Source organism: Taudactylus pleione, unplaced genomic scaffold (genome assembly GCF_031769625.1).
Source record: "Taudactylus pleione unplaced genomic scaffold, aTauple2 ptg000053l, whole genome shotgun sequence".
Taxonomy (NCBI): domain Eukaryota; kingdom Metazoa; phylum Chordata; class Amphibia; order Anura; family Myobatrachidae; genus Taudactylus; species Taudactylus pleione.
This window is the reverse complement of record NW_028284455.1, coordinates 17,392,750-17,409,720: the sequence shown is the minus strand read 5'-3', so window position 1 is coordinate 17,409,720 and position 16,971 is coordinate 17,392,750. Positions and strand designations below refer to the sequence as shown.

Here is a 16,971-nt window from a genome sequence, read left to right as displayed (position 1 = left end):
CTGCGAGTTTATAAATACAAATCACACTTGGAGAAGGCACCTCTTTACTTGTTATAGAGGAACGCATGCAGCTTCCCAGCATGTGCTCTCTGGCTATCACCAACCAGCAGAAATGACGACTCTGTGAGAAACGCATGCACATTTTCACAAATAACATTTCAGCAGTACAGGTTACACTGCCAAAGAACAATAGCAGACGTGAAATGATTAAAACAGTCTTTCTCTGCAAGTCTTAACTGTATTTATAACCATGAGACCCCAGGTGGTAATCTCTGTCATTGTGCTGTAATATCTAGGGATCTATTTGGGGAAGCAGAGCTTGCCAAATCTCTGTACTACTAGAATATGGGGTCTACCTATCAAGCAGTGAACAGCATGGAGAAACGGACCAGTGGAGAAGTTGCCCATAGCAACCAATTAGTTCCTACCTATTATTTTATACACTGTACTTGATAAATGCTACTTCAAAGTAGATTGGTTGATATAGGCAACTTCTCCACTGCTTGATACATAGACCCATATGTCTCCATTATTCAGCACTAAAGTAGGGAAAAAAAAAATTTAAATGTTAATCCATTCACAGCACTCTTTCTATGGCACAATTACGGCTGCATTGGCAGGTACTGAAAAAAATGACCCTACCACAGGCAAAAACCATTGCAGGTCACTGTAATGCTGGAGCCGGGTAGGGTTACCTCGTTGACCAATAAGAAGCGAGCAACATGAAGACTGCATCTTATTGCAAGTTCTACTTACAACCCCCTCCACAGCTATATTTAACAGTAATAATTCCCAGGGCTATCTGGGAGTGCAGCATTAAATATTCAATCTTATCGACTGTTAACACAATAGTTTCAATCCAGCACTTTACTGTATGTGTATCATGCTTGCCTACTTTTGAAAAAGGATTTCAGGGAGGTTGTGAAAGCAACACGTTTGAGTGCGGCTTTATAGTGGATGTGTACCATACTTGCCTACTCTCCCGAAATGGCCGAGAGGCTACTGAAAATCAGGTGGTGCTCAATGCCACCTGGATATGCGGGCAAGTAGCTGGCCGCCTACCTTACCTCACACAGCCCGAAGTGGGCGCTGAATCGAGTTATTATAGCCCCCCTGCTTTACAATTCTGCATTGTGTAGCGGGGCAGAGCCAAGTGACGCGGTCACGGCATTCAGGGAGAGTTGGCAAGTATGATGTCTATAGCACAGGTCCCCACTAATCATATCCGTCCAGTATAATATATGTTGTAAGATGACAAATGGGATTCATTTATACATAGCCTTCAATATGGGGGAAACTGCAAAGACAGAAATGCATACATTAGGACCCATTGATCAGTTTTGCTTTTGCACGTGCTGCTCCCTACCTCTGGAATTCTCTACCTTTCCCTGTCAGACTCTACACCTCTCTGCAAAACTTCAAGCAGGCTCTAAAGACCCACTTCTTCCTCAAAGCCTTCCATCTCTCATCCACTCCCATGCTCACTATCTACCCCATCTGTGTCAACCATCTGTCTGCCCCTATCCTTTAGAATGTAAGCTCTCACAAGGGAATCGGTATGGAATCCCGGCTGCCGCATGGCCGGCAGTTCGATTTGCGGCAGCCCGACAGATCAGCAGAGCCCGGCAGCGGAAGCCCGACAGCGTGGGAAATCCCGATCACCCTAAAGGTAAGTAAAAACTAACCTAACCTCCCTAACCCACCTTAGGGGTGCCTAATCCTAATCCCCCCTCTAAGTGCCTAACCCTAACCCCCCCTTCCCCGCTGCCTAAACCTACGGTAAGTCCCCCGAGGGGGTTGCCTAAACCTAATTCCCCCGGGGGGGTACTTAACCCTAAGCCCCACCTGGGGGGGCTAACCCTAACCCTCCCTCCCCTAGCCTAACACTCCCAGGGGGGGGGTGCCTATCCCTAAGTCTCCCCCGGGTGCCCTAAACCTAACCCTCCCCCCCTGCGGCTGTCCGCTCGCGGCATCCGGCATCTCTTCGATATCGGGATGCCGGGCGCCTGTCTCCCGGCGTCGGGGAAATGACAGGCGTCTAGATATAGATGCCGGGCATTTCACCCACGCCGGGATATGACAGTCGGGAAGCCGGTTGCCGGCATTAAGGCAGCCGGTTTCCCGACTGTATATCCTCCCAAGCAGGGCCCTCTTCCCAATGTGCTTATGTCACTTGCTACTTGAGTGTTATGACCACTGTTGCAGCAATGTTTGTATATCAAGTACTTGTCCTGTATTGTCTTGTACTGTAAAGCTGCATACACACTGTACGATCTGTACCACCAACTTGAAAGATATCTTTCAGTGACGTCATCCTGCCACATCTCTGAACAGGCAAAGTTGATGATATCGTGCAAATTGGCCTGCATGTACAGACGATCATAGATATCGTTCATGTGGGAACGCGCATCGTTGGTCGTTCACTGCATAAAAATGGCGCCATATAAATAAAGGATAATGATAATAATAATACTTTTCATGCTGTATTCTTTGCAGTGCTCATAGCTATAGCAGCTTCACCTTGTCCTGGGTGATTTCTAATCCTGGCCGAATGCAAAAGTCTAAAGGTGCACAAAACAGTCAGAATATTTTCATGATGGTTTATGTGAACAGTGAGACACCAGATATGAATAAAGGAGAATTACATGCATAGAGGGTTCTCATGATTTGTACAATTGGCTACCACTCTTCAGTAAAGGGAAAAGTGGGGGAGGACAACAAAATATATAATTAACTTATTTTGGAGGTCAGAATGAGCTTTTTCATACAATATTACAAAACAGTCAGCTGAGAAAATTAATTGATGCTTATTATCTATATAACTAGCGACCCACCCTGGCTTTGCACTCATCTCACCAAAGTCAACAGCTACAAAACAACCTACACCATTTCAACACAGTCCCCTACATCTCACTCCTGCCCCCTACATCTCACCAGTGTTACCACAACCTCCACAGCTGCTACCCTGCAGCTGGCTGGGGCCCGGCCACTGGGATGTGCTGGGAAGTGCAGGAGGATCATGGATGAGAAATTTGTATTGCAGCTACCGTAAGCAATATCAGCAGCATGTCCCTAGGGCTGGGGCATCTCTGCATATTTCCGCAGCCTCCATGTGCACCCCTCCCCAGCTGCCAAACATGGCGAATACCAATGTCCTCTTTGCACAATGTACCCTGTATTTCCTGGGCTTCCTGCTGAGCTTCCTTCACCATGGTGTCCCTGTCAGAGAACAGTGCTGACTTCCATGGGAGGTGCCTCCTGTTCACGGAGGGCATGTGACTGACCCGTAACATCATGCTGGAGCAAGCACTTCACAGTGGAGGAATGGTGGCCGGAGTCTGCCTGCAGGTTCAGCATAGGGATGGACATTGGAATATGATGGTTACTAATCATCTATGTTTTTGTCCTGATGGTAGTAATTTTACCATTTGATGGTGGCAGTCCGATGTTTGCCACTACTGAATGGAAATCATTTGATGGTGATCTGAAGATTGTTTCTTTTTTAAAAAAATTCCTAACAACTAGGTCTCCTGGCATCTCCCTGGCTACGATGTCTGCATCATGGCATATTAATGGGTTCATTGGAAGCTGTCTCTCACTCTGTCTGCCTCAGACGTGACCCTACTCAGTCCCCGACTTCCTCCCCTCTGTAGGCTGCTGCTTAGCAACAGGGCACATTGCTCTCTCTGATTGGCTCTCGCTGTCTCAGAGAGCCAATCAGAGTGCAGCCCTTGGTTGCAGCACCAGTCAATCACTCATACAGCACAATAGTGTTTTCTGTGACTTGCTTCATTTCAGATGCTCTCTTGCTGTTTTATTACCCTGGCCAGCTCCTATACAGCCGCATGGTGCACTATTTTTTTCTGTGACTTGCTTCACTATCATCATCACTGCTTGGTTCCCTTTTGTCACAGATGAATGGTTCATGAAACCAATGCTGTAAAGAATAGTGAAATCAAAATCCGTCCAGTGGTTCAAAAGAATAGCCCGAACAGACAGACCCCCTAAACCGAGGACTTTATTTTATACATATAGAGATAATGCGCTAAATGTCCAGAGACTGACATGAGCAGGGGGAGCTGGGGCACAACTCTGCGGCTCCAACTGCAGCAAAGGACTGACCATAGCAGATTACACAGAGTAAGTAGCAGCAGTTTGGGAGCAGACCCATGTACAATGGGTAAAAAACATACTAGTAACATTATAAACTAGGGGCATCCAAACTCTTTTATAATTCCCACACTTAGAACCCAGCCTAGAGTTTCCTCCTCTTCAGTCCAGAACACTCCGACTCAAGTGCCAGCTCAAAGTCCCCCCCTTAAGTGCAAGCCCAGAGAAACCCTTATATTACTTACCTCTTCTGTGTCTGAGTCCTGTCCTTGTGCTGCCGCAGCCACCTAGACCTTGTGTGCCACTGCTGTCTGCACTCCAATGATCATATGCAGCTGTAGTGGGGGGCGGCCTGGCAGTGATCTCTGGAGTCTGGACAATGATATCCGGAGCTCCGGAGGATCGTGGCCGGGGGCCGTACTGTGTTTGGCTTCCCCTCTTATAAACAGACATTCACTGCTCAGTATTCACTTAATGAAGCTGAGATTAGTGTTTATGTTTAATACAAAGGGGCATATGAAAGCTTGATGTGAGATAAAATTGCTAGATATATATCACCAACCAATCAGCTTTTAACTTACATTTTGCAGGCTGTGTTTAAGAAATGATAGTTTGGAGCTGATTGGTTGGTGATTTATATCTCACAATTTTATCTCACATCTAGCTTTGATACATATATGCCCCATAGTGTTTAGATTACATTTTTCTTTGGAAAAATATTTAGCGAGACACACACACACATATATATATATATATATATATGTATATATATACACACACATATACAAAGATAACCTATTATTTGCGCTAAAACTATTAATGATACTGATATGTACCCAACACTGTTCCACTCCTGCAAAATACTGCTGACAAGTGTTTCAGTCTGCTGCAAAAGTCTTTTGGAACAGGATTATTGCTTCTGAGCAATCCTTACCTGGGAGTATAAATCCATCCACTATATAAAGTGTGTCTACTCCAGTTTATTCTCCGCAAACAGATCTTAGAATCGTTTGATCAGTGTTCACATTTTCCTGACTATTAATAGGACTGATAATACAGTCATTTGATGGTGTACCCCTTATGAAGTCCCATGTGGGGACGAAACGCGTTGGGTCTCCATCGTATTTTGACTAGTGTTTGATGGTATTTTGAAGCAACATTACAAGGAATCATTGCTAACCATGAAAACAGGAAATGACCTCTACAAAATTATTTAAAGACCAACAAAGGACTCAATAAATCTACTCTCTGGGAAACGAAAGGGAGATTCATCCTTTGTGTCGACATCCAGGACTGATCATTGAAGTAGCTTCATTGCTGCATTAATTGTTGATTTTTAATTATTCAGTTTGTATTATTTACACATTTTGTATTTTAATATATTTTATATTTTGTACATTAGAGCGCCCTTTCTCTTCTTTCTTGGAGATATATATATATGTATATATATATATATATATATATATATATGTTATTATATACACTAAACCTTAGTTCTAATTACCTGGAGATGACAGCTTGCCTGTAATTATTAACTGACCAGAGCCAGAAACAAGCGATGTATCTGCTATTACACCAAGTAGCTGGAGTCTGAGACTAGCACAGTTGTAAGGAACTGCTCCTCTAACTATGGGTTCTTCACATACAGCTTCAATTGTTATTCTGTTACCTTATTTATCAATGCTTCTCCCCCCGTAATCTCGTTTGGGCAGGATCAACTTTTGTGTTATGTCATTATATATCATTTGTATTGTGATCCCCTTAATTTATAGAGCAGAGTACTATGTTGGCACCTACTAGACAATTATAATTTAGCAAGCACTGACTTTCTATTCTACTTTGATACAGCAGAAAGAGAAACATCTATTGTTTTAGAAAATAAATACATCTCATTTTTTTTTTAGCTTTTTAATTCAATGCCGACAAAGGATACATGTTTTATAAGAAGGGCTACTTTTAGCCAAGTTTATCAGATGAATGCTACCAACTGTTTTAGTAGTTTTAACAATTTTGACTACAGTATTTAAGGTTGTGAAGGAGAACTATCCTGCTTAAATTTCAAACCTCCTCCCAGAAGTTGGTGTTCCTAACCTACATAAAGTAATTTAGCAATCACAGAGCTTTAGTATAAACAGAATAATATGCAATGCTTACAGAAAACGTATTGCAGGGTGATTAAGTGGGATTCACCAAGGAGCTTAGCTTGATTACAGCAGTGCGATACACGATTGTAATTGGCTTAACACATTAGCTTCTGCCCAAATGCACAATAATAGTTTTTGAAACAAAATTGCCAGGTGATAATTATCATGAGTCCCAGATGATCAAACCAGTGTTTGCTTATAGCATAATAGTGTTTCAGCTTAATTGTAACAGTGCTATCATTTTGTGGGTCATAAAATACACTTTAATTGTTTTGCTGCAATAATTTAAGCATAATGCACGCTATTCCATAAAATACATATGACTAATTACCAACATGATTGCTTCAATCATTGCTAGATTAGATCTGCACAGATATAATGCAGCTATTATACCTGAGAATACACAAAATTATGAAAGAAAATAAGGCACTAAATGGTACGGAACTTTAAACTAAAATATATTATCCAAAAACAATATGTGCTTTACAAGGCTGTTTGTTCTAGCTATGGACAGTCACCTATCTGGGAGATGTTTTGTCACATTATTGTTTGGAAACTGCAAGTAATTAGCCTACTTCATTTTTTAGCCTCATTCCTGTTTCAATGGAGTTAATTGTTGGTATTTTATTTTCACTCCGCCATGCCCACACAAAAATGCATGGAATTAAGTTCCTTTGTGCAGGGTGTCTTTTACTCAGGTGCTTTACAAACATGAGGAAACTATTCACTTTAAGTGGAATTAGCCTACACTGATTCAGCTAGTAGGTCAGTATAAATCAGTTGCTTGAGTAAATAACTTCCTGATGAATAATTACCTAAATAAATCCAGGTGTTCATACAACGTAAACAATTTATTTCACTCTACGTCATTGAAAGGATATCTTTTCTTATTTAGTATTCTTTGAACAACCACATAATTCATATTCCCTTGAAAGGTGGCATTCAAATGTCACAGTAACAGCATGGGAGAGGGCATAGTACAGACAAAATGGTGAAATCCCACCCATTAATATTTTAGTAGTTTGTGCCATCTAACTAATCTAAATTACACCTCCGCTTGGCACCGCATGTCTATCACTTTGTCAGATTGACTCACTCTGAACAGATGTACAACAAAGGAGGCTGCCATCTTTCATAGTTAAATATATAGGCATTTCATACCATCCCCTAGAAGCCTGCATTTCACCTGGTTTTAATCAGCCACGAAAACTGAACCTAAATCATGAGTGTCCTGATTTAAAGGGAAAGTATGGTAAATGGCACATTATATATATATACATATATATATATATACATATATATACATATATATATATATGATACCAAACTAGGCGGCACTCAGGAGTCTGTAGTACAGTGTATAAAAGTCCTTTATTCAGCCGACGTTTCGGGAGCTACCCCGTCATCAGGGACGGGGTAGCTCCCGAAACGTCGGCTGAATAAAGGACTTTTATACACTGTACTACAGACTCCTGAGTGCCGCCTAGTTTGGTATCATGTGCATGGGTTCTCCACCCCAGGATGGCACCGGAGCATTCGTTTACATCACAGGAGTGCCGGGTATAGCTGTACCTATGTATATATATATATATATATATATATATATATACATATATATATGCCATCTGAATAGCTTCCCACAGCTCCCTGATATTTGTAGGTGCAGGATCTTGGGTGCGAATGGACCTCTCCACCACGTCCTACAAATGCTTGATTGGGTTAATTTTGGGCAAATATGGTGGCCACACCATTTGCCAGAACTCTCCAGATTGCTTCTCGAACCAATTCTGGACAACTTGAGTCCAATGACACTGTGCATTATCCTGCTGGAATATTCAATCGTTGTGGGGGTACATAAGGTCCTGAAAGGTCTGCAAATGGTCATCAAGCAATGCAACGTAGCAATTATTGGTCAATGATGTGTTCAGGCAGATCAGGGTACCCAACCCTCTGCCACGTGAACACACCTCACACCATTATGGAACTACCAGCAGCCTGCATGGTGCTTCCTTGACAATTGGGGTCCATGGCCTAATGAGCTCTGCACCACACCTGAACCCTACCAAAACAACTGGAACCGTGACTCATTGGACCATGAAACAATGTTGCCACTTCTAGAGGGTCCAATTAGTGACCTCACATGGTGTCTGGTGTCATAGTGTTAAAAGGTGCACTCTGGTGGGTCTATTGCTCCCATATCCCATGGAAGCTAAAGAATGCTACACTGACCTGCTGGATATGCATCTGGTACCTCCTGCATTTGATGTGAATGTGATTTGAGCCAGTGTGGCTTCTCTTTGACCACAGACAATTCTGCCAGACGCCGCTGGTCACAATCATTAAGCACCCGTGGTGGGCCACTGCTCTGTTTATGGTGATTGGTAATGCCTTCCATGAGGTATTCCCAGTACACAAGTGACACCGTAGATTGAGATGTCAAATTACAAGTCTGGGCATTTTCAAGACATGACAGTATGGTGACGCCACCTACCAATACCTTTACATACTGCTATCCAATATGCTGTGAAATGGCTGTTAACAAACAACTGCATCCGTCGCCCTCCTCCTGTGTGCCGGCCCGAGCCGGACACACCCAGGATATACAGCAAATTGAGGCGGCACTCAGACAACTTTCACAAACTCCATAGAGCCAGGTGACGTCTCAACGTTTCAGAATCTTTATTGATTCTTTCGTCAGGATGAGGAAGTAGATACATAAACACCCTTTATATGCAAAACACCACGTGACATTGCCAGAAGTCTGTGTGCAACACAGCTGCACAGCGCAAAATCAAAGTGCAATAATCCAACACCAAAAGCAATCAAACCCTAACTGCAAATATCTTTGCAAGATAATAGAACAGTATTGTAAAACAGCATATCAATGTAACAGAGGCTTAGCAAGACATATTACAAATAGATACATTGAACACTGCAGAGCAACAAAGTAACACATGGTGTGGTATCATCTTAGAAACCCTGCAAAGGCCATACATGCCACATAACAGAACCTGAATGTGTGAGGAATGAAATCATGTGTAGACATACAGCATTAACATCAAATCAATACAAAAAAGCATGTAATCCCAACAATTCATTTAACCCTACAGGAGACAGGGTTCCCAATCTGAAAATCCATTTGGATTCTAATTGAAGTAGTTGGCGAGATTTATCACCTCCCCTTTTCCATGCCGGGACATGGTCAATGATGCGATAATGTAGGGAGGCCAGACTATGATTCGCATCTAAAAAGTGCCTAGCGGCCAGCTGGTCGCTGGACTTTTTCAATAGGGCTATCCTGATGGCACTGCGATGCAGTGCCATCCGCTCTTTGAACATGCGTTCTGTTTTTCCGATGTAATTCTTACTGCACGGGCAAGTGATCATGCAGATCACAAACTTCGAACTACATGTGACATAATGTTTAATCATGATAGGTTTGCCTGTGGTAGGATGTCTGAAAGAATTACCACTAATCATATAATTGCAAGTCGTGCAATTAGGACACCTAAAGCACCCTGTTTTCTTAATAGGCAGAAAGCTCGTCATTGCATTCTTGGAATCTGTCAATCAGATTTGACTAACAAATCTCTGAGATTCCTGCCCCTAGTATAACAGTAGCGTTCCTACTAGGCTGTTTTTGTGGGGCGCCACGCCCTGCCCTATTTCTGAAGGGCTGAAAGCACCCTGCCCTCCAGCGCAGCGTCCCGCTGAGACAGCCTGCGGGTTCTGTCTCCACCCGCGGGTCACAGTGTCCCGCGGGTGGTGAAAACGCATCCGGCATCCATTCACTATGAACTCAGCGCTTGGGGGCTGCCCGGCATGTCCATAAGTGCTGGGCACGCCCCCAGGAGTTGCGAAAAGGGGACGCGTCATAAAGACACGCCCCTTTTTCTTTGGCCACACCCCCTATTCGGGCCAGCGCAGAAGTGCCCTAGCTCTAGGTCTGGCGCCCCTGCCTGCTGCCGGACCTAGAGTGAACACTATAACAGGGCATAATGTAGACGTTCTCGAAGGATTTTAATCTAGGATAGCTGGTTACAATAGGCCGGTATTGTCTACTCCGTTTGCGTACCACATCACTGGAGGAGTTAAAGTGATTTACCCATGGAATCACTTGTTGCTTAATTTTGGATTTGCTTGAAGACAATGTTTCGTCTCTAGTGAGGCCTAAAACTTTATTCCTTTGAATGAGAAAAACATTCAAAAGGATAACCTCTGAGGAGACATTTCTGAACCATCAAATCTAATTGAGCCTTCAATTCCTCTTCATCACTCAAAATTCTATGTAATCTCAAAAACTGTGAGAAAGGTAACCCCTGTTTAAAAGGCCTGGGGTGACAACTATTGAAAGCTAATAGATTGTTACGATTGGTCACTTTAGTAAACAGGGAAGTCACTAATTTACCCTGTCTGCGTGTAATGGTCACATCAAGGAAGTGTACAGTTTCTTTATCAATGTGGAAAGTAAATTTAATCGGATGTACTAACTGATTGTGTTGTACAAATAACTCTCTCAAAACATGTTCAGGACCTGTCCATAAAATAACCAAATCGTCAATGTAACGAAAAAACAATAGCACATGTTGGCGAATCAACTCATCTTCAAAGAACAATTGTTTTTCTACAATGAACATGTAACTGTTCGCAAAGGAAGAGGCCAGAGCTGACCCCATTGAATAAAGAAGTGCCCATCAAAATAAAAATAGTTGCATTTCAATGTACGCTCAACTAATTTAAGGAAAAACTCAACCGGAGGACCTTTGCATAATGCATTGTGTGAAATGAACTTTTCAACAGCCAGCAAATCCTCCACATGGGGAATGCTTGTGTACAAACTTTGTACATCAGCTGTGCAGACATACAGCCGATCAGATAACTCTTGGAAATTGTTTAATGTCTTCAATAGCATTGTAGTATCCTTAAGGTATGTAAATTCATCCTGAATGTAAGGCTGAATAGGCCACCTACCAATACCTTTACATACTGCTATCCAATGACTTTTGGCTCTACATATTATATATATATCTATAGTGAATCGCCCCCAGTGAATGAATAATTAAGGAATTCCCATATTTGGTGTATGTAAGAGACAATGACCACAATTGGACCTCTGCTGCTGATGTGCACCATCGGACCTCTCCCCATCAATGGATAACCGCACTGGGCACTCGGTTCCCCTAAAATTGTTTTCTTATACAAACTGGCATCAGTGCATTTTCCAGTCTCATATCTGAGGCCAAACTGACCAAGTATACAGATTTACTAATATTGATCCTAATTTAGAGATAGGAGCAAACCCAACTAAAGGGTGAATACATGTACATGGACAAGCCAGGTGGCAATACTATAGATAGAAAGATATTTGCAGGAAATACAGAGCATGCTTTCACATGTAATACACAAACACTGTGAAGCTTTATTGTTACAATGTGCTTTACGAGTTGACCTGGTCCATCTCATAACTGTATTTGTCAACCCATCATCACGCAATTATGCAAAACTGTTTCAGAAATAATTGGTATCTATTATATCAGCCCCCACTTCTCATATCATGTAGGACTGTTATCTTGTTCAAGTGGGGAGCTGGTGCTGCTGATTAAATACTCATCTCCCTCCCTTAAGAGCCTAGATGGTGTCTGTACTTAAAGTAACCGAAATGATGACAGGTGGTTGGAGTCAGTGTTTTATTAAGAGATACCAAATAATTCACATTGCATTGTGCAGTTGATTGAAAAAAAAAGAAGACACATTCCTTAGTTAGAATCTCTAAATCACGGACTGTAAATGCAAATTAGGATTGCCAGCAAGTGTGATATATAACAAATATCACTCAGCAGCAAGTAAGTTTTTATTATCCATGAGTACCAAGGCATTATTGTACGTTTCACTTATTCAATTGCAACAAGAATTTTAGGCGGTATGACCCTATAAACTATGCCAATACACTGCCATACCAAAGCAATGGAAGAACCTCCAAAAAGTGTGTGAATCAGGACCAAAAGTTTGTGTAGTGTAGTAAATAGTCAATTAGTTCATCTAATATTTTTATCTGTAATTATTGTTGCAATTGTACCAAAGAATATTCAGGATAACGATTATATATCTCATGTAATAAAATAATTATCTTAGTACATGCATGTCGCTTGAATATAGTGTGCAGCTATTAAATAGGCTGTGTTTTCATTAGAACGCACCCAGTCAATTTACCATGGACTGTTATCACCATTACCATATAATCACTGCCTGTATATAGAAAGCAGGATCACTTTAAACATGAAACATCGCACTCTGAGGAAATGCCACCACTTTCATTTTGGACTAAAAAATAAAATGAACTAGTATTGCTGTCAAATAAGCAAACATTTCTTACATTTCTATAATGCTTTAGTTTAAGTTAGGAAATTGTTGCTTTTTTTCTTTATTCCAGTTGCAATATGAAAATATAGATTACAAATTGAGTTTTGTATTTATATAACTTTTCCCTTTCCTCTCTTTTTTTATATAGAACTAGCACATTTCAACTGTACTTAATTTAATTAAACAAAATTTACTTTATTTAAGAAAAATTGTCCACATTTTCTGTTGTGTAAAACTTCACTATGTGTAAAAACACTTGTTCCCCACAGGTTTAACAAAAGTAACAACCTCTGTAGTATTGCTTTCCTCTCTATATACATATTTCTATTGCAAATAACTTAAATTAGGACTAAAAAATGCAAACCAATAATTGCCACCAGAATAAATATTAAAGAAAGATTTACTACAATCTGCTAAAAACAAGGAACAACTCATAGCTCACTGAATGAGATGAATAGCACCCTCTGGCCTAGTATTTCTCAGGAAATTACACTGAAAATGCTGTAAACACATTGTCTTCCACTAGAGTACAATCAATCCATAACAGGAACAACTAAAACATAATTACTTCATTCTCTAATGAAATGCTATATACATTGCTATCATAGGTTGGAACACATTGACACACAGCTGTTTCAAAAGATGATCTTCAGAACTTTGTCAGCTTTTGGTTTACAAAAATATATTATTGCAAAATCAATATGAATATTTTTAGTGTACGTTTACTTTTTTCCCTAATATGACCTTTCCATTCACTAAAACCAAGTGACATTGCTGCTTACATTTCCAGGACCACTCCATAGCTCCCAAAAGAATAGACCAGCCTCCACAATCCAGGGTCTGGATGACATATTTGGTGAATGGCAATTGGGTATAAAGTCAGTAAATATAAATCACTGCGGTACATCACTAATTCCTACCCAGTGATGAGGCTACATATTCATATTTCAATGAAAAATGGGATTTTGGTACCTACCGGTAAATCCTTTTCTCTGATTCCACAGGAGACACTGGAGGTGCTTACGCTGGGGTATAGAGGCGTGGATAGCTGGAGCCGGCACTTTAAATAATTTAGAAGTGTGAAGCTCCTCCCCCTCTATGCCCCACCAGCCCTCAGTTTAGAAAATGAAGACCGAGAGGAGATGGAGAACAAAGAGTAAAAGGGAGAGAAAAACACACAATAAATCAAAACATACCACATACGGAACAAACCGAACAGGCAGGCTAAGAGCGCAGAGGTGGGCGTCCAGCGTCCCCTGTGGAATCAGAGAAAAGGATTTACCGGTAGGTACCAAAATCCCATTTTCTCTTTCATCCACTAGGGGACACTGGAGGTGCTTACGCTGGGGACGTCCCAAAGTTTTCCCCACGGGCGGGAGCGCTCTGCGGCGCCTGCAGGACAAGGCGGCCAAAACGGGATGCCGAAGTAGCAAACGTATCAAACTTGTAAAACTTGACAAACGTGTGAACTGAAGACCAAGTAGCCGCACGGCACAATTGTGACATGGAGGCTCCTCTACCGGCCGCCCATGACGCACCCACAGAACGTGTGGAATGAGCCAAAATGGAGGAAGGAGGATGACGGTCAGCACTATTATAAGCCTGATGAATAGTCAGCCGGATCCAACGTGCCAAAGTCTGCTTAGATGCCGGCCAACCCCTCCGAACAGCATCATAGAGGACAAAAAGCGACTCAGATTTACGGAGAGATGCCGTCCTGGCAACATAGATGCGGAGAGCCCTAACCACATCCAAGGTAGAAGATCCACCAGAGTCCTCCCGCAACGACGGTACGACAATAGGCTGATTGATATGAAAAGCCGACACAACCTTGGGAAGAAAGGAGGCTACCGTCTGGAGTTCCGCCCTATCAGCATGAAACACAAGGTACGGTGGCCGACAGGACAGAGCACCCAATTCCAAAACTCGATGAGCCGAAGCGAGAGCCAGGAGGAGGACAGTCTTCCAAGACAAGTACTTAAGATCAACCTCCTCCAAAGGTTCAAACATGGGCGACTGAAGAAACCGAAGCACTAAGTCTAGGTCCCAGGGAGCTATCGGAGGTACAAAAGGAGGCTGCACCCGCAAGACTCCTTGAAGAAACGTCTGCACCTCAGGAATGAGGGCCAATTTTCGTTGAAAGAAAATGGAAAGGGCAGAAACCTGCACCTTTAGAGTTCCTAGCCGAAGACCAGAATCCAGACCAGTCTGAAGGAAAAGTAGAAACCGGGACAACCGAAAAATTCTAGACGGAAGACCCCGACTAGAACACCATGAGATATAAGCACGCCAGATGCGATGATAATGCGCAGCCGAAACTGGTTACCTGGCGCGTAGCATGGTGGGAATAACCGCGTCCGGGATGCCCCTGCGTCTTAGGATATCGGTTTCAAGAGTCACCCCGTTAAACGCAGTTGCGCTAAATTGGGGTGTACGAATGGGCCCTGCAGTAGAAGATCCGGGCGTAGAGGAAGGGGCCACGGATCGTCTGACAATAGGGACCGAAGGTCCGAGAACCAACTTCTCCGAGGCCCGTTCGGAGCTACAAGAATTACAGAGACTGTTTCTTGTTTTATCCTTTTTAGAAGACGAGGAAGAAGCGGAATCGGAGGGAAAATGTAAACGAAGTCGTAGATTCACGGACTTGTCAGGGCGTCTACCTCTGCTGCCTGCGGATCCCGAGTTCTTTACTGCCGACAGGATTACTGACTGTCTTTCGGCCCACCGAAGGATCTGAGTTACTTCCCGCATAGCCATGCGACTCCGAGTTCCTCCTTGGCGGTTGATGTAAGCGACGGCCGTCGCGTTGTCGGACTGAACTCTTACCGGACGAGCCTTTAGCAAGTCTGTTGCCTCTATCAGAGCATTGTAAATCGCTCTGAGTTCCAACACATTTATCGGCCACTTCTGTTCTAGATGGGACCATCGACCCTGAAAGTGATGATCGAGGACTACAGCTCCCCAACCTCGAAGGCTGGCATCTGTTGTTATAATGATCCAGTCCCACACTCCGAATCTTCTGCCCGCTAACAGATTGGTGGATTGCGTCCACCAAAGAAGGGCCACTCTGGTACCGGGGCTCAGACGGATCTGTCGATGAAGAAGCAGATGAGACCCTGACCCCTGTGATAGCAGTTCCAGCTGAAACTCCCTGGAGTGGAATCGACCGAACTGTAGCGCCTCGAAAGCTGCTACCATCTTCCCCAAGAGGCGCAGAAAAAGAAGCAGGGACACCTTCCTTGTTCTGAGGACCAGCTGAACTAACAACCGGATATCCCGGGCCTTGCCTAATGGAAGAAAAACCCGTTGTGAGGTCGTATCCAAGATCATGCCCAGAAAAAGAAGTTTCTGGGACGGAGTGAGATGTGATTTTTTGAAGTTGATTATCCAACCGTGTTGGATTAGGGTCTGATATGTCAGTAAGGCCTGATTTGATAGAAGAGATACCGATGGAGCCTTGATTAACAGGTCGTCCAAATAAGGGATTATGTTCACTCCTGCTGACATGAGTTTGGTAAAGACGCGGGGAGCCGAGGATAACCCGAGCGGCAATGCCCGAAACTGATAATGATCCTTCAAAATGGTGAAACGCAGAAAAGCCTGGTGAGGTTCCCAAATGGGGACATGGAGATAGGCATCCTTGATATCCATGGATAATAGGAACTCCCCTGGTTCCAAGCTCGCTATGACTGACTGCAGAGACTCCATTTTGAAGCGATAAATCTTCAGATACAGGTTCAAAGACCTGAGGTTTAAGATAGGCCTGACCGAGCCATCTGGTTTTGGTACTACAAACAGGTTCGAGTAAAACCCCAAACCTCTCTGATGTTCCGGGACCGGAACTAGTACAGATGATACTACTAGAGACTGGATAGCCTCCTGTAAAACCTTGGCCTTGCTTGCAGGCGTTGGCAGACTTGTGGTGAAGAACCGAGGTGGAGGGGGGACTTCGAAGTCTATTCGGTACCCCAGGGAAATTAGTCTGCGGATCCACGGTTCTGTAGAGGTCTGGTTCCAAACCTGTTGAAAATCTTTCAGGCGGGCTCCTACTGCAGGAGGTCCCAGGTGGGACGGAAGACCGTCATGCCACCTGCTTTTCCGCTGGTTTAGGCTCTGGTCTACGTGCAACAGGGTGTGGACGACCTCTACCTCTGCCACCTCTATGTTGCGTGGGAGCACCTCTGGCTCTACCATGAAAGGAATGTGGCGCACGAAAGGACTGAAAGGAAGGTCCATTATAAGATCTCCTGGGAGCTGGAGCAACCGACGGAAGGAAGGAAGACTTACCCCCCGTGGCCTGGGATATCCATTTGTCCAGTTCCGGGCCAAACAGCATATATCCTGTGAAAGGCAAACC

At 43.3% G+C, this 16,971-nt stretch overlaps 1 protein-coding gene and 1 pseudogene across 1 annotated transcript in view; both read right to left on the bottom strand.

Moving 5' to 3' along the window:
- The window catches only part of LOC148535285 (ubiquitin-conjugating enzyme E2 E2), a 317,853-nt gene that overhangs the window by 181,136 nt on the left and 119,746 nt on the right, over positions 1–16,971 (bottom strand). The gene's annotated exons all lie outside the window — the stretch shown is intronic.
- On the bottom strand, positions 3,854–16,322 carry LOC148535286 (uncharacterized; annotated as a pseudogene).